This window comes from Notamacropus eugenii, chromosome 6 (genome assembly GCF_028372415.1).
Source record: "Notamacropus eugenii isolate mMacEug1 chromosome 6, mMacEug1.pri_v2, whole genome shotgun sequence".
Taxonomy (NCBI): domain Eukaryota; kingdom Metazoa; phylum Chordata; class Mammalia; order Diprotodontia; family Macropodidae; genus Notamacropus; species Notamacropus eugenii.
This window is the reverse complement of record NC_092877.1, coordinates 236,204,762-236,230,900: the sequence shown is the minus strand read 5'-3', so window position 1 is coordinate 236,230,900 and position 26,139 is coordinate 236,204,762. Positions and strand designations below refer to the sequence as shown.

The window sequence follows — 26,139 nt, the reverse complement described above, 5'->3', positions numbered from 1 at the left end:
TTTTACATTAAGCTATAAGGCTTAATTTCTCTTGATTCCTGAACAGAGAAAATGACTAGCATCTAGTTTTAATTTTATGTTTGGAAGTGCATTGTCTTTATTTCAGAATTTACCTAGGCAATCACATTATGGCATTGATTTTTTAACTTTTCACCCTTCTGGCATCTGGGGAATGTGGTTTCTCTTGAAGTAGTATCCAGATTGTTTGATGATTATCAAAGTATAGGTGGAGAGTCTACACTGTTTATCTTTAAAACTAAACTATAAATAGGGTGGAAAAAATATTTCAATGCATACTTTAGAATTCTGGTGACAAGCACATGTCAAATCATTGTCACATACTACATTGTTCATATCGGTAGCATTTATGCCTGGAGTGTGTATCTGAACACCCTGACTTTTATGGCTGGTAGGATTTTGCATATATTAATATAAGTAGTCCCTGCTGACTTCTAAGTACATTAAGTTGAGCACTGCAGTATTTACAGACTGGCAACTGTGACTGATGTGCTGTGAATGCCACACAATCTCCTCTTCTGACATCACATATGAAGCGATGGTTTATTCTGACAGTTTGCTTAAATAATGAAATAATTATCAGTTCATAAATCAATCAGGGATTTTCCCTGAAATAAATATGTTCCAGTTAAGGAATATAATCTGAGGATTGTGTCTATGCCATTATATATACACAACATGCAGAGAATGTGTTTAATAGTTTATTGATATTAGAAATTGTGAAAAATTAGCATGATTTAGCTAATATCAAAAATAATGAATTGGAATTTTGACTGTGCAGTCTTTTCCTATAAAGTCTTACAATATAGTGAAATATAAATGTAGGATATTAAGAACCTATGGATAAAAGGAAGGAAGGAAGAGAGGAGCTGTGTTGTCAGCCTTTCTGACAACACATACCTTAAAACAAGGTATCTAAGTGGTAAAGTTCATACAGTGTTGGTCATACCACCAGGAGTATTAGAGTTCCAATCCTGCCATAGAAATTAGCTGTGTGCCTCTAGGAAAGTCACTTAACCTTTCCAAGTCTTTATTTCTTCATATATAAAATGGGGGTAATAATACCTTCTAGATCACAGGGCTGTAAGAATCAAACGAGTTGCTTTTACCATCACTATATTTTTATACACATGTCCCTCTCGCTGTTCATAGAGGCAGAACCCTAATTCAGTCACTTATGTCTTAGCAGGATCACTGCAAAAGTCTAATGTCTTCTATCATTGTAGTATGAACTGCGTAAGATTTATGCTATAAGGTTTTGTGCTGGTGTGTGTGTGTGTGTGTGTGTGTGTGTGTGTGTGTGCTATGTAAGTTTTACACTTTCAGTCCATAAACGTTTATTAAGTACCTACATTGTGTCAAACACTGTGCCAAACTTTGAGTATATCAAGAGGCAAAAGATCATCCCTGCTTTCAAGGAGATAGCAATCTATGTAAATGTTATCCACAATTATAATTGTTTTTATAAAATGACCTCCAGACCCATTATTAACCATAATGTAGGCACAGTTTTACTTATTTAATATCTTTCACATTGTTAACGACTAGGCATGTTATAAATGTGTGCAGACTGAATTTTCTGAAATGAGTTTTCTGAATCATTTCTTCTGCCTGCCTGCCTACTCTCCTTACCAGGAACCTCCATTCAAGGTCTTCAATGTGGCATGAGAAGTTTTGAAAAGTCTAGGGAAATGTTCTTAGTACCTCTTATAGAACAGCTTACCATTCCCAAAGCTCTGTAACACTGAATTCAAAATTAAATCAAGTGAGGTAGATAAAAGTACAGGAGAAGGAAGTCTGTAACATTTGTAAACCTGGATGAGAGTATTTTGCCAAGTATCAAACATAGGTGTCCCTGATACCTATATGACAACATAAACAAGTAAGCAGTCATTTTTTAAAAGGAATACAAGAAATTAAGAAAATAAAAGTTAGAGTTAAGAGTGAGAAAAAGAAGGGGAAAGAATGAAAAATAATTAGCTCCAGTGAAGTATAGTGTCTCTCCCTATTAAAGTAGAGGGTATAATCATTCTCCTAGGAGCAACCTGAGTGTTAATTTATAATCCCTACTTTCATTCAACCCACATATCCAATAAAATCATTTCTGCCCTCCCAACATATGTCATATATGTTCGTTTCAGGTTTTCATTGCTTGCCTATGACACTGCTGAGATAATCTTCTAAGTGGTATCCCTGTCTCAAGTCTCTCCTCAATCTAATCCAATGGGCAAGGTGACTAAATCATAGGTTTGTCTTTGTCTGCCCTCTGCTCTATTAACTCCAGGAGCTCCCTGTTACATCCAGGATCAGCTATAAAGTTCTTTGTGTGGCATTTAAAATTCTTCATAACTGGATGCTTTTACTTTTTCTGTTTTCTTACACCTTACTCTCCTCCACTTTCTTTGTGATCCAAAGGAAGCAATTCAGTTTTTTGTCATGTAACTGATAGACTGTCCAGGTTTCACAGATATAGAACAATGAGGTCAGCGCAAAGCTCTTCATTTTGGTAGTCAGCGTGATACCTCTTCTCTTCCACACTTTCCAAACACTGAGACAGCTCTGGCAATGTGTGCATCAACCTCACTATCAACGTATTCATCCCTAAGACAGTACACTGTCAAGGTGAGCAAACTTACCTACACACTGACAATTTCTCCATTTGCTGTAAATAATGGTTCCATGTGAGGATGGTGTGGCACTGGCTGATGGAGCACCTGTGTTGTCTTGGTGTTGATTGTTAGGCCAAAATGAGTACAAGTTGCAGAGAAATAATCCATACTTCGTTGTATCTCAGCTTCAGAGGCTGCACTCAGTGCATAGTCATCTGGGAACAGCCACAAAAATCATGCATCCACATTCCTTCCACTTTGTTCTTGGCTTGTAGCCTTCATTTGAATTGTTTTAGGAATATTCTGAAGACCACCTGGTAGGATAACATACCAGATGCTGAGGTCCTTTCTTGAACTAAACTGCCAAGAATTCAAACTCTGCTTTAGAGAGTGCAACTCTGATGTTATTCAAATATCAAACGTATGTTTGCCTAAAAAACTCTTTTATGGAGAACTCACACAGGGCAGCACTGACATGGTGCTCAGAAGAAGCGATGCAAACACACTCTCAAGGTCTCTCTTAAGAAATTTGGAATGGATTGTGTGACATGGGAGATGCTGGCACGGGACTGCCCAGCATGGCATGCCCACATCAGAGAAGGTTCTGTGCTCTATGAGTTAAGAAGAACTGAAGTAACTCAAAAGAAATCCAAGATGCACAAATTTAGAATATCCACCCCCAAGTGTTCACCTGGAAAATTTGTGCCTGACCTGTGGTAAAGCATTTTAAGCTCATATTGCTTAAGTCACAGTCACAGATAGACAACATGTAACTTGACCCTATGGTGATGTTATCCTCAAGAAAAAAAGGACAACCAACCAACCAACCGACTGATGATCCATTGACCCTGGCCTCCTTGGAGTTCTTCAAAGAGGACACTCCATCTCCCTTTTCTCTGCCTTTGAGCTAGCTCTTCCACCCCTGAAATGCTCTGCTCACCTCTGACTCAGCTTTCCTGGCTTCCTTTAAGACTCAGCTAAAATCCCACCATTTGAAGAGGTCTTTTTCAATTCCTTCCAGGTGTTAAACCCTTTCAGAGTATCTTCTTCTACTCTGTGTACAGTATATCTTATATGTACCTAGTCATAATCTTTGACAGGGATTATTGTTTGAATTTTTTTGCATTCTAATTGCTAAGCCCAGTGCCTGTTTTTTGAATTTGGATTTGGAATCAAATGAAATGGTTCAAATCCTCACCCTGCAATCTGTATGATCTGAAAATGGCACTTAACTGCTAACTGCAACAGGCCTCAGATCCTCATGGATAAAATAAGGAGGCCAATCTAGTGGGTCTTTTGGGGTCCCTCACAGCTCTAAATCTATGACTTAATGGTTTTAAGGTGAAGTGTAGACTGGTAAACGATCAGGGGTAAAATAAATTGTCTGGCTTGCCAAAACATAGAACTTCACTTACAGTATTTAAAATTCTTCATAAGGCTGCTTTGTAGGGGAAGACAGTAGGAAAAAGAAAGTAAAATCAAAATTTGAAATGTATTTAGCTCCTCAAGATATTAGGATATTCAAAGATAAAGTAAGTCTTCTTACTCTAAGCTCTGTCCTTTTCATTTTTCTTAACAACTAAGTGACACCGTAGAGAGAGAAAGAGGTGGACCTTCAGTCAGAAAGGCCAGAGTTTTAAAAGAACAACAAAGAAATCAGGCTCAGACATTTACTAACTCGTGACCCTGGACAAGTCACTTAATGTCTGTCTGCTTCAGTTTCCTCAAATGTAGAATAGAGAATAATAGCACTTGCTTCCCAGGATCAGACAGAATAGTATTTGTAAAGCACTTAGCACGGTGCAAATAGTACTTAATAAATTCTTGCCACTTTCCTTTCTTCCCACACTGCACTAATACCATTCAAGATTTTACCCTGTACTAATAGAAATCTGTGAAAATTCTGTGAGGGTATGCATGATAGGGTGGTGGTTTTCCCTGGATGGTGCAAGGACTTTCCCTGGAACTAGCTGCCCAAGGTCCATGCCTCTGGAAACTAAACAAAAAACAAAACAAAACTGTATTTTCTCCCTCAATGTCTGTTATCAACAAAGTTATCTCTGCAAAACTCCCTACATTTTCCCCCAACATATCTCATTGATACTTGCTCCCAAGACACCAGGAACTTTTGTATTATTTAATTATTCCTTTCCCTGACCCATTAATACATTAGCTTTAGATTCATTCCCATTAAGTTTTAGGTCCTTTAAGAAATCTTGCCTGCTTCTATTAGCATCATAATAAACTTTTTGCCACTTGACTATGAGAAGGTTTGAGTGTGTGGATTCATTCCAGCCAATCCTGCCTTGGCATTCTCAGGGTTCTAACACCCCCAAATCTCTTCATTTATATATCTTTTCCTAGATTCAATGTTCAATGATAATTTCTTATTACTTTCCTCGCCCATTTATTTTCACAAGGTCAGCTCTTCACTGCTAAACAAATATCTCAGTGTTCTTAAAAATATCATTACATTTCCCTCCTAAGTAAATATGTGGGGGTTTATTTGTTTTATTTTGGTTTCCATCTTTTGGTCTAGACCAGTATCTCTTTTAGCAGGGTTTCTTGTATTTGTTTATTAACATAATTAACTGACATGTTTGGTTATTTTGCTCTAAAGCTAACATAATTTTCCAGGTTTTTTTTTTCCTATTTGTAATTTCCATTCTTCATCAAAAAATAATTTGTTTGAAGTTCGTGAAAATAATCTTCAGGAATGATATTCTTATTAAACATATCAAGTTCTAGCATGATTTTGACAAAAATCATCCAATTTTCTTTAGCTTTCCCTGATGCAAGGACTTTTTTATGGCAAGTTAATTTGGTCTCAGCATGTTCGCATTTTTGCAAATGTTGATTCTTTGAAAAAGAAATTATTCTGCATTTCCTACCCTTTTTGACTTTGGGTAAACTCAGAAATCAACAATGGCTATTGTCAACAACTGCTATTTCAAATGAGCAAAAGGAAAATGTGATCTTCCCTTTTGGCAAGTTATTTTACATTGTTAAATATTCACTTCAAAATATATTGAGGGTTTTTCTCTGTTTTCTCTGTAAATGCTGTTTTACATTTTCCTGTGTGGATAGGTCCTTTTAAAAGACATGAATTTAAAAATGAAGAAAAATCATAGATAAAAAAGTTTGTACTTGGATACAAATTTGGAAAGGCAATATGCATTAGGAAAAGGAATTTGAGAGAGAGACTGACGTAGAGACAGACAGGGAGACAGACAGAGATAGAGAAACAGACAGAGACAGAGAGAGAAGAGGAGGTAAAAGGAAGAGAGAGATAAAGAACTAGGGTGTATTCATGGGAGAAAGCGATGATTACATGCTCAAAATCAGACTTCAAGAACCTCGTAAATTTCTTGACATACTCAATGAACTTTGAAAAAATGAAGTAATTTCAATTATCTCCTACCATCTTTATGCTTATTTTATTAGAACTGGGGGAATTAAAAGTTCAGTATTAATATGCAGAGGTTCCATTAATCTGCTTGTTTTCTTGTGGCTATTTTGTTTTATTTTCCTAATGAAAGGTGACTTTCTCATGGCTTGGCAACCCCACTCCTCAGGGATATAATTAACTAGCTTGTCTATATGTAGCCTGTTGTGCTTCAAAGTGCCTGCCCACAGTTTTCACTGGTTGCCATGGGTTGTCTCTATCTGCTGTGCATTGCCAAAGTGTTTTATGCATATATTTACTACTTCAGCCCACTCGCTGGCAATCATTAAATTAGGAGACCAAACAAATGGGAGGGAAATAAGTTCAAATTTGCATTTTCTCTGTAATTAGGATGAAAGAGTTTAAACATGAATGTATTACAGCTTATAATATCACATTAATTTTTTTTCAAACTACCCCTAGTCATTTCAAACTGGAAAAGCTAAAGTCAATAATTAGGTTGCAAAATGTTACTTTGTGCCTTGGGACTGAAATGATGGGTCCACCATGTTGCCCAGGAACTCTCCTGTTAGAGCTACATGTCAACTGCCCTCATGGGCAAAAACTCAGGTTTGTTTTCCTTTTGCTCTGGCATGTAATAAAGGAAGAAAAGGCACATGATTCTGGGGAAAGGAAAACAAAACAAATAGATTTCAAACGGTTAAAATTCACAGGCCAAAAGACGTTGTTGTTCCAAAACCAAACTGCGTATTGGCCTCTTGAGGTGCATTGATCTCAGACATGGTAATCAATCACTGCCTAGGGGTTCTCTGAGCATTGGTCTGGAGTTGATCCAAAAACTAACTGGTCATTTTCATCTTTGTGGCCACGATGTTTGCTTCTGCCTCTGTGGGTGCAGAAAGGAAAATGGACAAGTCAATATAAATAAAATTATGAGAAAACTGTAGTGTTTTTCTCTGTTAATATAGCCCACAGCTGAATGAAAGTACCACAATATTAGGGCAAGGATCCATAAACCTTTAAAAAGGGGAAGATACTTTTCTTTTCAATGAAGCCATGAGATTCCAGGGCAGGTGGGAAATGATATTCTATGTCCACTGAAGAAGTCTGAACCCTATAATTAGAAAGGCAGAGAAGGAGAGAGGGCACTGTTACCTACTGTGCTCCTATATCCAACAAGAATCTTGTAAAGATCATGGCAGATTGTGTCTTGCTATCTCCTTGATAAATTTGGGAACAAAACTGTGATGGAAGTTGGATGAAAATCTTAAAGAGTTAACTGGGAAAGTGAAGAATTTATTTTGTTTTGTTTAGGGATAGAGGAGACCTTAGCACCATTGTAGACTAAAAGAAAAGTACCAATAGAGAGGGAGAGGTAGAAGATTCATGAAAGAGTGATTGATAGAGCAATTAAATCATGTATATGGGTAGAATCGAAGCTGTGAAGCTATGGGCGCAGCAGTACTCCTTCCTCTGAGAATCAAAAGAAGAACACAAAGAAAGAGTATTTAAACAGGAATATAATTTTGTGGCCTTAGAGAATTAAAATTTGGGCTTTTGGATAAAAAGTAATTTCAAGTAATGAAAAGTTGTAAGGTATAATCACTGCAAGAAGTGGTAGAAACAGAGCAGAATTGGAAGACAGGAGGTGAGGAGTCAAAGGATCTGGAAGGATATGATGATTGACCAACAATACCCTTCTCATCTAAAATCCTATTTTTGAAGAAATAGGGAGGCTATGAGTATGGAACATGGCATGGCACATCATTTTTTTTCAGTGTTTTAAGTTTTATTTTAAAATAGTGGGTTTTTTTTCTTCTTCCTTTTTTCTCTTTAAAAATATATTTGGTAAATTTGAGCCACTATCAATCACTTATCCTCAGAGTTGGTAGTGACTTTTCCCTGACTCAGAACTCATGTAGCATTTCTTACATACTTATTATCTATTATTTTGTATTATACTAATGTGTATGTTAGATTCCTCCCACATTAGATTGTAGTAGCCATGAGACACAGGAACTGGTAAGCAATATATTCATTAAATGGAAAATAATATTACACCTGTCTCACATGGTCATAGTGAACAAAGTGCTTTGCAAACACAAGATTCTATAGAATTGTGAGTTGCACTTAATAATAATAGTTATCATTCTTGTATCATTTCCAAAGCCACCATACATTGTAGGCCTCTGAAGTTTTGATTAATAAGATCTAATTTAGTAAGAATTTATGCCCAAAAGAAGATGCCCTATGTCAATAAAAATAAAATTTTGGTTTGTTTTTAATCAACAAATAGGAACCTGATCAAGAACAAATGGAAGAAGGGCATGAATATATAGGTAGTTATTCAATTTCAATACTTTACATGATCTGTATTTGTGTAGCATCAGGTTGTGGCATGAACTCAGATTAACACCCCTGTTCTTCAGGAGTTACTTTCATTGAATGGATTTGTCACCTGTTAGCCAACTTTTTGATATTGAGTATCTGAACATAGCAAGAGAATCACTGAATTTCTGTGGCATGAACTCAGATTAACACCCCTGTTCTTCAGGAGTTACTTTCATTGAATGGATTTGTCACCTGTTAGCCAACTTTTTGATATTGAGTATCTGAACGTAGCAAGAGAATCACTGAATTTCAGAGCTGGAAGGGAGCCATAAGACCATCCAGCCCTGCTCACACCTGTACAAGGATCTCTCTTACATCATGGACAGGGCCTCTCTAACCACTCCTTGCAAAATTCAATAAAATAAACCTCACTACCTCCTGAGACTACTACCATTCCATTTTTACATAGCTCTGACTATAAGAAAAACTTTCTTTATATCATGTCTAAATCTTCATTATAATTTACACTAATTATGTCTAGTTTTGACTTTGAGCACACAAAAAGGGAAAAAATCACACTCTTCTTCATGGTAGTTCTTTAAATCATTGAAAGAAGTTATCATTTCCTCCCTCTCTAAAATCTTCTGTCCAAACTACATCTAGTTGATTTTTGATGACTGTTTCATTTAGATTTTTATCCCCAAAGTCTAGCACATAAAAGGTGCTTAATAAATGCTTATCAATTGATTGATTAATGAATGATCCATATTAATATAATCTGAAAATCCTTCATCATCCTGGCTGCCTTCCTTTGTGTGCTCTTGAGTTCCAATGTACCACCAAACATGTTAGCCAGAATCTAAAACAGTTCTTCATATAAAATCCATGATCCTTAGATGAGAGACAGACAATACTGCCAAACTCATACTCACATCATTCCAGATTGATAGCACGCAATCGCTAGGACTTATCCTCTCCTAACACAGTCTTAGAAAAACGTCACTTAACCCCATAGATAGGTTTAATGCCGTAATGAGACAAAGTATTAAGATTTTGGTAGAGGTCATATGAAGAAAAACTAGCTAACTAAACAAATAAAATAAAACTTTATCCTGAAACAAAGACTCAGTAGAGATATTTTAGTGGTTTTTTTTTTAATTATAGAAAGTATGAACAAAACTATGAACATAAACTTATTTAATTCAGGAGATAGAGAATTAGAAAGCAACATTTAGAGGATGGGTTTTTGTTTGTTTTAGTTTTATTTTAATGCTTCAATCTTCATTCAGACTGTAATTCTTTCTCTGGATGTGCATAGCATTTTCCATCATGAGCCTTTTGGACTGGTCTTAGCACCTTGCATTGCTGAGAAGAGTCATGTCTCTCAAAGTTAGTCATCAAGTTATGTGGCTGTAACTGTGTACAGTGTTTCCTTGCTTCTGCTCCCCTCACTCAGCAACAGTCATATAAGTCTTTCCAGGTTTTTCTGAAGTCCACTTGCTCATAATTTCTTATAGCACAACAGTATTCCATTACATTCATATGCTTCCAATTGTTTAGCCTTTTCTCCAATTGATGGGCATCCCCTCAATTTCTAATTCTTTACCACCACAAAAAGACCTATTATAAATATTTTGTACGTGTAGGTCCTTTTCCCATTTGTATGATACAGCGTTCAAAGTGGTATTGCTGGGTCAAAAGAGGTTTAGTTTTAAAATGTTGCTTTTATACAATAAAAGAAAATGTTGCTTAGAAAGTGAATAATAAATCAAAACAACTTGTCATTTGGAGTGATACAAGTTGAAAACGTAATGGTCATCACAGTCTCACCAGTCTTTTTAAAAAAGTAATTATACTTTATTTTAACATTCATTTAAATTGTTTTTCACTTCCCAATTCTTTCCCTCTGTTCCCTGCCCACTGAGAGGGCAAGCCATAGGATATGAAGTATACATGTGAAGTCATACAAAACTTAGTAGCCATGTTATAAAAAATAAAATAAGTAAAAAAAACAAAACAAAACTATGTTTCAATTTGCACTCAGAATTCATCAGCTTTTACTCTTAATGTAGATAGCATTTTTCTTCATGCAGTCAGTTCTGTTCTTTTTCAGTCATGTTCAACTCTTTGTGACCCTATTTGAGATATTCTTGGCAAAGATACTGGAGTGGTTTACCATTTCCTTCTCCAGAGCATTTTACAGATGAGGAATTGAGGCAAACAGGGTTGAGCAACATGCCCAGAGTCACACAGCTAGTCAGTGTCTGAGGTCAGATTTGAACTTAGGAAGATGAGTCCTTGATCCCAAACAGAGTGCTCTATCCATTGTTCCACCTAGCTGCCCCTGGCTTTGGAATTGCATTGGAACACTAAACTGATTACAGTAGCAAAATCTTTCCTAGGTAATTATTCTTACAATATTGATATTATTGTGTTCAATGTTCTCCTAGATCTGCTCACTTCATTTTGCATCAGTTCCCAGGTTTTTCTGAAATCATCCTTCTCTTGATTTAAAGACAGTAGTATTCCATTACATTCATATACCACAACTTATTCAGCCATCCCCCAATTGATGGGCATCACCTCAGTTTTCAAAAGAATCATGATTCTTCAATATGGTGTCATACATTGACAGTATAAAGTCACCATATTAAGGGATCCTGAGAAAGTGCTCTGAATAATTTTGATGCCAAAGTAGTATAGAATTACTTGATTAAAGTTTTATCCCTTATTTTGTAGCTATCGTAGTCTCTTGATAGCTATTAATATGTATTAGCAACTGCTTATAGCTTAGTGTAAAATTATCAGACTTCATTCCAATGGGAGGATTAGGTGAATGCAACATTGTTGTTGTTTGGAAATTCTAGTTCTGTCCAACTCTTTGCGATCACAATTGAGATTTTCTTGGCAAAGATACTGGTGTTGTTGGCCATTTCCTTCTCTAGCTTATTTTCCAGATGAGCAAACTAAGGCAAAAGGGTTAAATGGCTTGTTCAAGGTTATACATATAGTATTTGAGATTTTCTTTGAACTCAGGAAAATGAGTCTTTATAACTCCAGGACCAGCATTCTGTCCACTGCACTACCTAGCTGTCCTGGAATGGGTTGTACCTCATAGAAAAGATATATACAGGAAATGTCCACAAAGTAAATGAGGAAACTAGAGAGTCAGTATGAAAAAAAGCGGTATTTAAAGAGGGAGATAGGAGAATATAGAAGAACTCTAATTATAATTTTGATTAGTGTTTTTGTTTAGTGCTTGCCCTCATTTAACTTCATATTTATAACTTTTAAATTTATAACTGTAACAAATATATGTAATATACATAGTAAATATATGTAATAAGAATAATTATGTATAAGAGTAATTATATGTATAACAATACTTGTTTATTATATATTTATAAGTAATAGAGTTCATTCTTCATATTTATACATGTTCAAAGCATTTTCACATCATTTTCTCATTTCCTTCTCATAATCCAATAAAGTAGGTAATAATAAATTGTGAATAAAATCTACATGTAATAGACAAATAAACTGAGACCCAAATTAGCGAAGTGCTTTGCCTGAAGTGACAGAAATAATTTGGTGAAAATTTTGGGTAAGAATTCAGGTTTATAATTTTTAGTCTCACATATCCAAAAAACTGCAAATAAATTTGTAAATGATAGGTATATAATTAATAATAACAGGAGGATAGATTTGTTTGGGGTCTGCACTTAAGTCACTCAGATTCACAACCTTGGTGTTATAATTTTCATTATCACTCACTCCCATAACCAATTGGATGTGAAGATCTATCAATTCTATCTTTACAACCTTTTTGCCATCATCCCTTTTTCTTCATTTATAGTTCATATCACACTTTGTCTTGTCTATTGCAACGACATTCTATTTATTCTTCATGTTTCTAATTTCTCCCCTCTCCTATCCATTTTCTGCAGAGCTGTCAAAATCATCTTCTTACATTGCAAATCTGTTCATGTCAGTCTCTGACTCAAGAAACTTCAATGGCTACCAATTTTCTTCATAATAAAATCTCAATCATCAATTTCATATGTATGTAAAATCCCCTATAATCTCACTCCACACTAAATTTTCAGAATTATTTCACATTACTTCCTTTTCTGTACTTTATGTGCAGGCAAACTGACCTAGCTATTATTTCTTTTAACTTGTAAATAAGTATAGGCTATCTATCCCCAATAACTGTAATTATATATATATGTAATTATATATATATATAAGCTGTCAATCCCTAATAACTCTTTGATCTCAGTCGATTGCTCTTATAGAAAACTTTAGATCTTAGTACTCTTTCCCCCACTTAAATTATCTTGAACTGACTTATCTTATAAATGTACTATGTCCCCCAGTAGAATACAAGCTTGAATGCAGGAATTCTTTATGCTTATTCCTTTGTCTTCCCAGTGCCAAACAGTATATACAATACTTAATAAATATTTGTTGAATAAAATTCCTGAATATCATTTAAGTTAATAAATATTTATAGAACTAAATTCATGAGTGGAATTTAATAACTGTTTGTTAAATTAAATTTCTAAGGAGAATTTAAATGAGGAAAACCATGTAAACTGTAGAAATGTTCCTTTGTGCCACTACTGGGAAGAAAATGCTAGTCTGAATGTATTATATACTTTTATGAGTACATATTATTTCTTTCTATAGAGAGATTCTATAACTTTGAGGGCAGGAACTTCTTTTGCATCTATGTAACCTAGCATAGCACCTAGCTCACAGCAGGTGATTAATAAACACTTTTTGTTTGATTGATTAATCACAGATTTTACATACTATTGGTATCTGGGGGTATTATGTTGATTCTTATCCAGAAATCATGAGATCTGTGCTTTGGGGATACATAAGTAAGCAAATTCCCTATAATCACAAAGGTTTTAGGCTATTCTTGCGGTTTTATTGGATTACTTCTAAACCCACCATGATCATTAAGAGTTCCTTTTGATGAAAGTGACAAGTCCTTGCCCTAGAGGTTGCCAGTGAGCTGGACTTTCAAATATAGATCTTTTCTAATTGAATTATCTCATTTAAGTTTTACTTTGGTGCCCTGAATTTGCAAACAATCAATGATACTTATTTTCCTTCCTTTGGGGAGAGGAATACTACATGTTGAGGATTGATTATCACCACCATAGAAGTGCTGATTAAGGAAAGTAAGAGACAAATGAAATAAATTCCAAAGAAGGAATTTATTTATGATAAGCTTTCATTTTATTTATTTATTTATTTTTTTGCTCTACAGTGAGGATAGTGTTAGAGCTGTAACTGAATTGGATAGCTGCCTAAAAATGAAGCTCAACTTGGAGACAGGCACCCCATGAATTTTATTTTATTATGCCAGAGCTTTTTCTGTCTTTCTCTGACATGGTAGAACTGTTCCTATGTGAAGATCAGTGATTGTTCATCCTTCATGTTTGTTTAATCAAGGGAAATCCCCAAAGCAGAAAGTATACCAAATTGCTGTATATTACATTATATCTGATGGGTTACTGATGCAGAACAGAGTTCACCAGAACCTATGAGAGTAAAAAGTGAGTATCTCATTTGAAACACAATTTTAAAAAATAAATGGCTTCCTTTTCATTATCTTGATAGCAAATCTCAGCATTAAGTACCTAGCATTTACACTGATGACTTTCTGTGATAGTTTCATCTATTGCTTAAACTGAACCTTAAACTTGCCACAAAAGCGTAGGACAGTTCTTATTTAAGTGGAATTTTAAAGTGTGTCTTGGGATACTAAAGGCTATTCTTTTTGTAATACATATATTTTATTTTTATTTTATTCAGAGTATTTTAAGTCTCTAAGTAAGAATCAGATATAACTTGTTCAGGGTAGAAAGGTCAGAGTACTGGAAGGGACTTTAGGGATCATCTAGTATAATTTTCCCATTTCACAGATTAGGACACTGAGGTCAAGAGACGTTAAGTGACTTGTTCTTGGTTACACAGCTAGCATTTGAAACTTCGGGTTAATAACTTGAATAGATTCTATCTAATATGATATTGTTACTACTAGTAATGATGGAAGAAACTAAGAACAAAATGATGACATGCTTGTTTTGGCTTTTAGTCAGAGTTTTCTTGTAAGAGCTTATCTTAAAACAGTAGCTTGAAAAGCAACTAAACAACTTTTTAGGAAAGGAGAGAATGACAAAGAGCACAGGGAAATGGGGCAAAAATATAGAATGGAAGAAAATAATGAAAGAAGAGAAAACTCAATATAATTCTAGTGTTCATTTCCGTTTAATTTATATGAAATAAGATAATTCATCTTGCAACAGTGGTGATGAAAAGCAGGAAAAGTGAGTTCAATGAGGGTTACTTCCCAGTATCCTGTGGTAATTTTAGAGGGGATGATATACCTGATGTGAGCATAGTAATAAAATATATTTAATTGTTAAGTTGGAAGGAATGTCAGAGGGTATTATCCCATCCTTAAGTAAGCAGGAATCCCTTCTACAAAATCCATAACGTCTGTTTTAAGATTTTCCCTTCTTTCCCTACTCCTCTACCCTCCTCATGCTAGGATCTTGAATTAGAGGAAGCCCATTCTACTTTTGGACAGCCCTGATTGTTATGTGATTTTCTCTTATATTAAACCAAAATCAGTTTATTTACAATTAATATTCATTGACCTCAGTTTTGCCGCCTAGGACCAAGCAAAGCACATTTAATTCTTCCCCTTCAAGACAGCTGTTTAAACACTTTAGATGTCCCTGGGTTAAGTATTTTCTTTTCCAGGCCATATATCATCAGTTCCTTCAACTGATTCTCATAGGATATGATTTCAGGGCTCCTTTTCATTGTCCTAGTTGCACTCCTCTCTGCATGGTTTCCAGCTCACACATATCTTTCCCAAAGTATGCTGCCTGAACACAATCCAGATATAGATTGCTCAAGGCAGAATACAAGATTCTGAAGCACTTAGTTGTAGACCTAACTTTCACCGTAGTTTAAGGTTGCATTATATTTTTTTTTCTAACCACTAAACCATATTGAGCTTCTAAGCCATAAAAACAGAAGCAGGGGAAACAATAACCAAAAAAGAAAAAAACCCACAAATCTTTTTTCACATGAATTGCTGTCTAGCCATATTACCCCCATCATTTATTTGTGAAAATGATTTTTTGAACCTGGGTATAAGACTTTACTTTTATCCTTTTGCTGACCATTGAGATCTGATGAAGGGATGAATGGGGTGAGACTATCATCCCCGTGATCCAGAAAGCTTACCACAGCCTAAGACCTCATTAATTTTTTGCCTGCCACTGTAGATTAGTACTAATTTGCACTCTACTAAAATTCCTTGGTCTTTTTTTCATAACAACTGTTGGCTGCTTCTCTATCTTCTACTTATGAAGTTAAATTTTTCATATGCAAGTAAAAGACTTTAAAGTTGTGTCTATTGAATGACCTCCTATTAGATTCAGCCTAATGCTCAAATCTGTCAAAATTCTTTTGGATCCTGACTCTTTCTTCCTTTGTGTTAGCCTATCCAGCAGGAAAGAAAATGAACCTTTAATCAAAGAAAGGATTTCCAGTATTCCTTTTGAAAAGATAAGAAGTAAGTAGATAGATATTTGGATATAGAAATGCAAGCATGAAGCAGAAAAAAACAACAACATAGAAATGTATACATATTACATATGTTAAGAGGAGAATATGTTTACATGTTAATAGGAGAATAAGAAACAAATGTCTTCTCAGAACCCAAAGACTTCTGAGGGTCATAGAGAAAAGTTGAAATGACAGAGGGTCTGTGGGCGGTTTTAGTCTGTTTAACTGTCTTAGGAAAAGACAAAAATAGAAAGGACAGGAGAACATCCTGGGAAAGAAAGAAAGAAACAGGAGAGGGAGTTGCTATTGAATCACAGAGATGCATGAAATGAAGAGTTTAAAGCTTTAGAGGAAGGGGTGAGGAACAAGCATCCCATTAACTTCACAGCTCCACTTTCATCTGAATTGGGTAAAGGAAGATTGAATACAATAACCTCCCCCCTCTCCCTATACATACATCTGTATAGAAATACATTAGACTCATAAAAGAAATAGGAAAGAACAGGGGAAACAGAGTAGAAGAGAGATGTTTAGGAGGAAGGACATGATAGGCAAAGGAATATTCATAAGCAAAACATTTCGGAAGCTGGAGGGGGATTAAAAATAAAGGAGAAAAAAGTCAAAACCCAGGATGGGGGTGGGGGTTTTATAAAAAGAGAAGAGTTGTGACAGAAAGAAAATGGGTGATCCCAAGTGTCAAGCAAATTCCCTCTCTTCTATGACTTTATTGAAAACAGCACAAGAGGACAGGTTGGAGGAAGAGACACAGCCTGTTGAGTAGTTTGATTCATCCAAACTGGTTAAACCCATAATATGTGTAGACATAGCTTCAGGTTTGGGGTTTTGTTTTGTTTGAAAGTTGTGATTAATATTAAAAATGAGATTTAAGAAAAGAGAAATATTATCCTACTATCATAACTTTATAGCTAGAAGTTATCTGTTCCAGTCTCTTCTTTTAACACATGAAGAAAACAAACCACCTAAATTAAAGTGCCACCCGGTATCACAGAGTTAGTAACTGGCAGGGCTGAGGTTTGAACCCAGGTCTTGTGATGGGCAGCCCTGCAGTCTTTTCATGTTACCACACATCATCCATCTGTCCATTCATCTTTCTATATATCTATGTATCTATGTATCTATCTATGTATCTATGTATCTACATATCTATCAGATGTTTCCCCGGTACTGAGCAAAAGACCAGTAAAGAAATTAAAACCTAGTTTATTCTGCATATGTGTCAGATCTGAGCTGCTACTGCTGCTGCTATTGCTGCAGGGAGGATTCATGATGTAGAATCACTCTTGTTAGCTGCATAATGGGGAAAGTATCATGAAGATGTAGGTGGGTCATGTTCCACTCTAACTCTTTTTGTACCTTTCTTGATTGTTCTGACAGCCATAATATCTAAGAATATTAAATGAGTGACAGGTGGGTAAGCATTATTCTTTTCAATGCAATGGATAAGGGAAATATGTATTTAGAAAGAAGTATTTGAAAGCCAGCTTTAAAAAGAGGAAGAAAATGAATATGCACCACTTGATGTTTTATAACTTAAGAAAAAGGAGTTTAGAAAAAACCCATAAATTCTTTCTCAGGGTGAAATGAGTCATCAAAAAATTCAGGGCATCACTACCACTCCCCAACTTGTGTATAATAATTAATAAATTGATAGTAGGATTATATATTTAGAACTGGTAGCTGTCTTAGAAGTCATCCAGTCAAATCACCCACATTTTAAAGATCAGAAAACTGAGACCCAGGGAAGAATAAACCAAGATATTTTTATTTGAGTAAATAACTGAAATGATGTTTCACTTGTTTTGGCTGTGGGTACAACAGATACTTTGTATCCAGTCATATCATTATTTTCTGTTGACAAGGGACATTGGCACCAGAGCATTAAGGAAAGGAAAAATCAGTAGGGCAGCTGGTAGAAACACAAATCTAACTCTTGTAGTGAAATAGAAGTGTGAAAGAGGAAGTGAGGTCAGGATCTAATTTAGGCCCTAAATGGAGAGTTGAGGTAACAAAGAAGCACACTCACAGATTACAACACAGAGTTAGGGCAAAGAAGGAGATTACCAACCAGGAAAGAAGGACTGGGGCCTTTTCAATATATGATATTTCCCTTGTCATGTCTTCTTCATCAACCTTACCAAGGCTTGGAAATTACTCACTGGCCACTTATTCCCATTTCCTTGGGGTATAAAGAGGTAATCTCTTTATTTTCCCTTCCCATTTAAAATGGAAAAATGTACCTGAAAGTGTAATGCATTCTACAACATTTCTTTAAATTCCATAATATTTACATAATGATAAAATAGAGCAACAAATATTGATATTTCCTAATATCTCAAGTTCATGCTAAAATTTAAAGGTGAGGGCAGAATTTAGAAGTCTCTAAAGAAGGACCTTCTTGATTAATAATGATAGATGGCACTGATTTAGCATTTAGAAGTCTTTGCAAAGTCCTTTACAAGCATTTTCTCCTTTGATGTTCACAGCCTTAGGAATTTCTATAGGTGTTATTATCCCCATTTTACAGATGAGTGAATGGACTCCTGCGAAGAGTTAAATGATTTGCACATGGTGAAACAACTAGCAAATGATAGAGATGAGATTTGAACCAAAATCTCTCCTGAGTGCAAATCCAGCCATTATCCCGAAATAGCTTGACTATATGAGATTTCTCATGTGTACTATAGTTTGACTTGTTATCCGATAATATTTACTGAACACAGCCTATGTGAGAATCATTATACTGGGCTAATAAAATTAGGAGTCTCAGTTGAAAATATAGGAAAAAAAACCACCAGTAAGAGAACATAACATATGTAACATGCTGAGGAATGAGGATATTAGGAGTGTGCTTATGAGGCCAATTCCCCATTTGTTACCCAGAATTCCCACAGAATGGATGAAATCTGATGCTCTAAATATAACAGGTTGTACTGTGATATAGTAAGCCCACTTGCAGCAATAGGTAGGAAAGAGAAAATAGGGAAAAACCTACAGGACACAACAGGATAATTTCTTCTCCTTTTTTTTCAGGCTTTTGACTTGTTAATATAAATAATCTAATTCTTGCTAAGTGAAATAATCCCAAAAGGGCAGTTCTAACTCTCAAAATAAGCTAAATGCTACTAGTCTAGAATGAAAGTGTATGATTGTCCTTGGGTCCAGTAAGCACTGGCTACAGAATCTGTACTATGGCAGAGAGTCACTCATTGGGTAATTTACAAAGAAGAAATTATCGTTCAATACTTTCCTACTCAGGATGTACTTCTTCAGAAGTGTAGGATCAGTTTACTACATTAGCCATATCTCCCAAGTAACAAATAGAAGTTGGTGTGCAAATTTCTTTCATCTTAGTCATAGGATAAACAATAGTAAGAAGGGACAGACTACCAATGCAGGAGGGGTAAGAAAGGAGGCTAGCCAGCACAATTCATTGGAAGTAAAGTGACGGCCCCTATAGGCATCTGAGAGTAGGTACAGGAAATTACTTTGGTGCTTAGTGAAATGTTAATGAGTTAATAGGCCTCAGGTGGAACCCATTAAGGGAAGGAGAGGCTTGTGCTTGTAGGAAGGCCCACACCTTTTATTAACGAGGCGCTGGGTCTGGAGGGTCTTGAGGGCTACCAGCTCTGAAAAATGTGTGTGTCTATGTGCGCACGTGTGTGTGAGTGTATGTGCTCACGTGTGTGTGTGTGTGTGTACATACTCTAGGATGAGGTTTTGCTTTGGTGCTTACTCTTTGGAAAAAAGTTCCTGTGCCAGATGAGACTCTGGGTAGCCATTCAGAAGCCTCCCAGCTTTGAAAACACAGATGTTGGCGCTTCTCTGTTTGGTAACTACATATGTATGTATATAATGGTCAGAGAGTTGGATCTGTCTGTTGGTCTTTATTTCTTTGCTTGTATTTTCTCTGTTGGTAAATGTAATTAGACGGTTGACCCCTCAAAAGTTACTTTCCTTTTAGAAAAGCAGATCTAAGAACTTGTGCCAGCAGACCTTCCTGAATGTGTTAGAGTGCTTGCTGCTACACTTAGACACCAGAGAGGAACAGTTCACCCATTGTTTCCTTCAGAGCTTTGACTCCCATGGAAGAGGGAGAATATGTCTGAACAACAATGTCGCTGAATTAGGTTTCTTCAGAGCACCTGCTTCTTATCATTTGCTACCCATTGCACCAAGCACACTGCCTTCAGCAAACCAATCAAATGTTCACCATTATCTTTGTAAATTAAAGAACTAAAATAAGACTGGGTGATATTTCTCTTCATGTTCCCAAGAGGTAGTAGCCAAATCATGCCCCCACCTCCAAACACTACCTCCTCATTCACCCAGCAAATGATATATCACTATCACTTCACAGCCAGCCTAAATAAGTTTGAAAATGCTCAATACCATATTGACCATAGGATGATGAATTTGGGGACATTGCTACATCACAGCTCTTTAAATAAATCTACTAAGATATAATAGGTTTATCATCTACGTTGGTGATTGAAGCATCTTATACTAACATGAAAGATTCTTGAAGTATTGAAATAAATTATCATTATATGCTGAATTTAGCATAATAGAAAATAATATCACATAAAGAAAAGCTGCTTAGTAATGAACTACCTTTCTGGGGAGTGATCTCCAGAGATCTGCAAGTACAGGCTGGATGACCAGAGTTTAAGGATATTAGAGGAAGAATTTGCTGTATAGCTATAGGTTGGGGTGGGATAACATCTGAAATCCCTTCAAGGTCAGACTATAATATTCTGTTGATATCAGAGGAATATGTGAATGTATGAAACAGCTAAGATTTAGATTATCCTATCAGTTTTTCTACAATCCATTTCATTTCAACAAACTTTTATCAGTCCTTTACTATCACTAAGATCCTGGGCTAAGTGCTAGAGATTTTTTTTCTTATAGCATAAATCCTGTTCTCAGAAGTTTATAGCTTTATATTATGGTCAATTATTAGTGCACAAATAATTCTGATATAAGTTTCAGTAGCAGAGGTACAAAGGAAAGATCTGGGTAACATGCTTTGAAACATCACTTTTACCTAGGGTTTTTAGAAAATTATGTGAAGGAACTAGTCTCTAAAATGAAGAAAATTAATAGATGGGAAAGGGAAAAGATTTAATATGAGAAAAAGAGCAAGTCTTAGAGATAGTGAAGAGTTCAGTTTGACTAAAACAGAATATGCAAAAAAGGGGAAAAGATAAAAGAATAAAAGATAAGGCTAAAGTGGCTGTTGAAAATCTTGACTTCCAGGTTCAGTATTTTATCTACTTTGTTGGCAGGCAAAGGGGAGTTACTGAAAGCATGTTCAGAGCAAAGAATGATGAAAAAGAAAAAAGAGAAAAGATAGTGTAGGCATAATGCATTTTCCTAGCCACACACTCTCACATTCAGACAGTTGCTCTATTGACTTTTCCCCCAATTTTTTTTCTTTCATGTGCAGAGACCACCACAGGCTCAGACTTGTAGCAATCTTGCATTTAATCCTACCACAGAGTGCTATTTCTTCATTGGTCCTCAAATTAGGATACTGTTGTGTGTGATTGGCACCAAGACCCAGTGATATAGAGTATCAGGGCTTGAAGCACCAGCAGTTTATGTCTGAGCTCCTACAATTCAGGGGCAAGACCTCTCATTCAGAGTCTCTCAACCACCAAGTTTCACTTTGGCCATAATTATCCTTTATATATTCATTTCCCCCTTCAGATCCTCCCCACACACATATACAACAGAGCACTCACAATCATGCCTGTGCTCATATGCTCATGGACATGTTTCCTCTCTCCTTTCCTCCATCCTATTCTATTTATGAAATAATAATTATATTCTACCTATTAGAAAATATCTATCAATCTTCCACTAGGATTCTCTCATTTTTAGCAATAGTTGACAGCATCAAATTATATACAAAGAAGTAATAAAAATGAGGACTGAGAAAAGGAGTAAGAGATGCTTTCATAATAGAGTTTTTGTAGCAGGAGGAAGATAGTGGTAGAACTGGAGCAGAAAGGAATGTGGTTAAAAATCAGAAGCAGTATGAGTTTAAGCATGAAAAAAAGGATAAAAATATATTAACTTGAATCAATAGAATTAAATGAAGGACCCCTCACTCATAAGACAAAAGAGATTTAGAGTTTCAAGACAGGTGAGAAGAAACCAACAGAGAAGGTCAAGTTTAAATAATTGACTGTACTCTTGACTCTATCATGGTTTTCCAGGATTGAGTGCCATAGAAGAAACTTACACTTATCTAAATCATCATTGATCCCTATAGGCCCAGACAAAAAAGTATGGCAATAAATCTGAGGGAACAGAAGGGCCAAAATCTGGTACTCCTAACCAAAAGAATAGAGAACTTCCCAATCGCTAAAATATAACCCTCTTCCTACTTTCCATCTCCATGATCCTTATAGGCATCAATCATTCCTACCTCACCCATCTTCAAATGCCACTTGAATAGAGATGCAGTATGTAGTCTCTTTTCCAAAATAGAACTGTGAATTTTCCTTCAATTATGCATCTCAAACAACCTAACCATGCCTATCCATCCTTGGCTGCCAAAGTAATTTTCTATTGTCTACCCCCATTAAAATATTATTGATAACATGTCTTAGTCACACCATCAAGGTGGCAGAGAGATTTTTTTTTTTACTGGATCCTGCTTACTTGCAAAATCTTTGAAGAAAATTTTGTACCCTTTGGAGGAATAGTGTTCCAAGTGTAGTGGAGAATAAAAGAACAAAAAGATCATCTAGACAAAGGAAAACCTTAGGAGTTAGTATCAGAGAATACTTATCTTTAAAGTACTTATTCAGTATTTCTCCCTCACCAGCCAACGTGTCTAGTAAGTAGAAATTGATCTACAGGCCAATGGGGATCTAGTCCTGATGCAGACTTTGCCAGTGTAGCCTCTGCCCATCACATACCCTTTGTAGCAAGTAGCAAACATTGACCTTGCCCTCCTCTATGAAGAAGAGATGGTGAGTATGTACTATGGTGACCCCAAATTTAGTAACTCCTAAGGCTACAAATAATTTTTCCTAAATGCCATCTCTTAACCCTAGCCAAAATGCAATTCAACTCAGAGAAGAAAATGAGAGACAAGGAAGAACCAGGGCCAGTGTCAGTAGATACATTGGACCTAAAGAAAAGGGAACTGAAACTCAACAGGGTTAATTTTTGTTTCCACAGAAACTATTCAGAGCAAATATCCAGACCAATGAAACCTAAATCTCAATGTAGGAAGAAACTAGGGCTACTTTCCAGTCTAACCCTGAAAGTATGCATACTCCCCAAAAGGGAGGAGTAAGAAAGTGAACAAAAGAAGACTGAAATGTCAAAGATTTCAAGAGGAAGAAAACAATAAAAACTAGAGCACAGATTGATAAATTAATAGGGATCCTAAAACTAGATGGAAGAATGGATATTAAACTTTTGAAGAAGCAACAGAGATCTCTGAGCAAATACTACAAGCCAAAGAAAAGTTAACCAGATGGAACTGAATCTAAAAATTCATGAATTTAAAAAACATGAATCTAAAAATCATGAACAACAAAGAAATTTTACAATGATTCAATGAAATTCATAAAAGAAGAAATTAGAAATTTTGTATTTTTGTATTTGTATTTTTGTATTTTTCCACCCATTAATAAGCCTGTGTCACCAGCTTTGAGCTCTGGTCCAGCTGACTGTTGTGATGGAGCCTGAGTCACACATCATGGTAGAAGAACCTTGACAAATGGGTGGAACAGGAAGTAAGAGTGAGATAGAGCTGAGGTGGAGCAGCTAGCCTGAGTGAGAGAGGAATGCATTTTGCCCAGGGGAACTTGTTTCTGGGGAGGCGTAACAGAGGGAAGGCTTGGGCATGTCAGTGCTCCCCGGATTGGTGATGCGTATACACATCTTTGTTACCATGTGTAAAAGCAAGCACCTTGACACACAGAGGAGGCCGTGCTATCACAGATTCTTTGATCTGCTTTTCTAAAAGGAAAGCATCTTTTCAGGGGTCAAAAATCTATGTTAATCAAGCACATATATCATTCACTTAGTTCATGGAAACTAAGTGACTTCAGAGAAAATAAAAACAGACACAACAGCAAGAGATAGAAAGAGATCTGAGTAAGTGGAAAAACATCAGTTGCTCATGGGTAGGCTGAGCCAATATAATAAAAATGACAATCTTACCTAAATTAATTTACTTATTCAGTGCCAGATAACAGTGTGGCAGAAACTAGGCATAGACCAGTGCCTGACACTGTACACAAGAATAAAGTCCAAATGGGTACATGATCTAGGTATAAAGAATGATACTATAAATAAATTAGTGGAGCAAGGAATAGTACATTTATCAGATTTATGGAGAAGGGAAGAATTTTTGACTAAACAAGAGACAGCATCATGAAATTCAAAATGGATAATTTTGATTACATGAAACTGAAAATTTTTGCACAACCAAACCCAATGCAACCAAGATTAGGAGGGAAACAGATCTGGGAAAGAATTTTTGCGACTAGTATCTGCGATAAAGGCCTCATTTCTAAAATATATAGAGAACTGTGTTAAATGTACAAGAATACAAGCCATTCTCCAATTGATAAATGGTCAAAGGATATGAAAAGGCAGTTTTCAGAGGAAGAAATTAAAGATATCTATAGTCATATGAAAAAATACTCTAAATCGCTATTGATTAGAGAGATGCAAATGAAAACAACTCTGAAGTACCATATTAGACTGAAGTACACCTATTAGACTGGCTAACATGACAAAACAGGAAGATATAAATGTTAGAGAAGATGTGGGAGAGTTGGAACTGTTAGCTGATCCACCAGTTCTGGAGAGCAATTTGAAACTATGCCCAAAGGGCTACAAAAATGTGCATACCCTTCAACCCAGCAATATTGCTTCTAGGACTGTATCCCTAAGAGATCATAAAAATGGGAAAAGTTCCCACATGTACAAAAATATTTATAGCAGCACTCTTCGTGGTGGCCAAAAACCGGAAATCAAGGGGATACCCATCAATTTTTGAATGGCTGAATAAATTATGGTATATGAATGTAATGGAATACTATTGTGCTATAAGAAATGATGAACAGGAAGACTTCAGAGAGGCCTGGAAATACTTATATGGCCTGATGCTGAGCGAAAAGAGCAGAACCAGGAGAATTTTGTACACAGCAACAACCACAGTGTGCAAAGATTTTTTCTGGTAGACTTAGAACTTCATTGCAATGCAAGGACTTAAAAAATTCCCAATGGTCTTTTAAGGCAAAATGCCTTCCACATCCAGAGAAAGAGCTATGGAATTTAATTGCAGAATGTAGCAGATCATTTTCTTTTGTATTACATTTTATTTTGTGATATGATTTCTCCTGTTCATTTTAGTTCTTCTATACAACATGACTATGGGGAAAATGTATTTAATAGGACTGTATGTGTAGAACTTATATAAAATTTTATGCCATCTCATGGACAGAGGGGGGAAGGGGGGAAGGAAAGGGAGGGAGGGAAAAGGAAAATCTAGGTTATATGGTAGTGATTGTAGAACACTGAAAATAAATAATAAAAAAAAAGATGGGCATACTAATATTTGTGCCACCACATATGATTGTTGTAAAGAAAATAATTTGTAAAAGTTTAACAACTATGAAAAAAAGAAGAAAATTCAAACAGAGAAATCAAGATCAGCAGACAGGGTTTCCAATTGCCTGACCCTAAGCAATACATACATTACATATCAACAGACAGACCCAACTGTCTATTACATATATAGTTACCAGAGAGAGAAGCACCAGTATCTGAGTTTTCAGAGCCAGGGGACTCCTTAGCTGCTACCCAGAGCCTTGTGTGGACCAACACTTCCAATGAGTAAGCCCCAAAGTAAAACTTCACCTCAGAGTACTTACACATTTTTCAGAGTTAGAGGGCATCACAACCCTTGATAACCAGTGCCTCAGTAACAAAAGGTGTGGACCTTCCTGCAAATCTCCCCTAATCAAACTCCCCTTAATGGGCAGGCCCATTAATGGGTGGAGAAGATTTTTAATCTCATTAGCATTACACAATGGTAGAAATGACTTTCTGGTGTCTGAATCAATATTTTGGTTCTGCCTTTGAGGAAGAAAGTTATTTATATTTTAGTAATTT

At 35.9% G+C, this 26,139-nt stretch overlaps 1 protein-coding gene and 1 long non-coding RNA gene across 4 annotated transcripts in view; both read left to right on the top strand.

The window, feature by feature from the left end:
• Nucleotides 1-26,139, top strand: part of GPC5 (glypican 5) — a 2,038,323-nt gene that overhangs the window by 978,073 nt on the left and 1,034,111 nt on the right. The window lies entirely within an intron of this gene.
• LOC140512772 (uncharacterized) overlaps nucleotides 1-26,139 on the top strand; it is a 110,002-nt gene that overhangs the window by 55,360 nt on the left and 28,503 nt on the right. Inside the window, exons 2-3 of the long non-coding RNA XR_011969905.1 lie at nucleotides 13,834-13,937; nucleotides 15,900-15,973. This is a non-coding gene — a long non-coding RNA (uncharacterized lncRNA). The remainder of the gene's footprint in view (nucleotides 1-13,833; nucleotides 13,938-15,899; nucleotides 15,974-26,139) is intronic.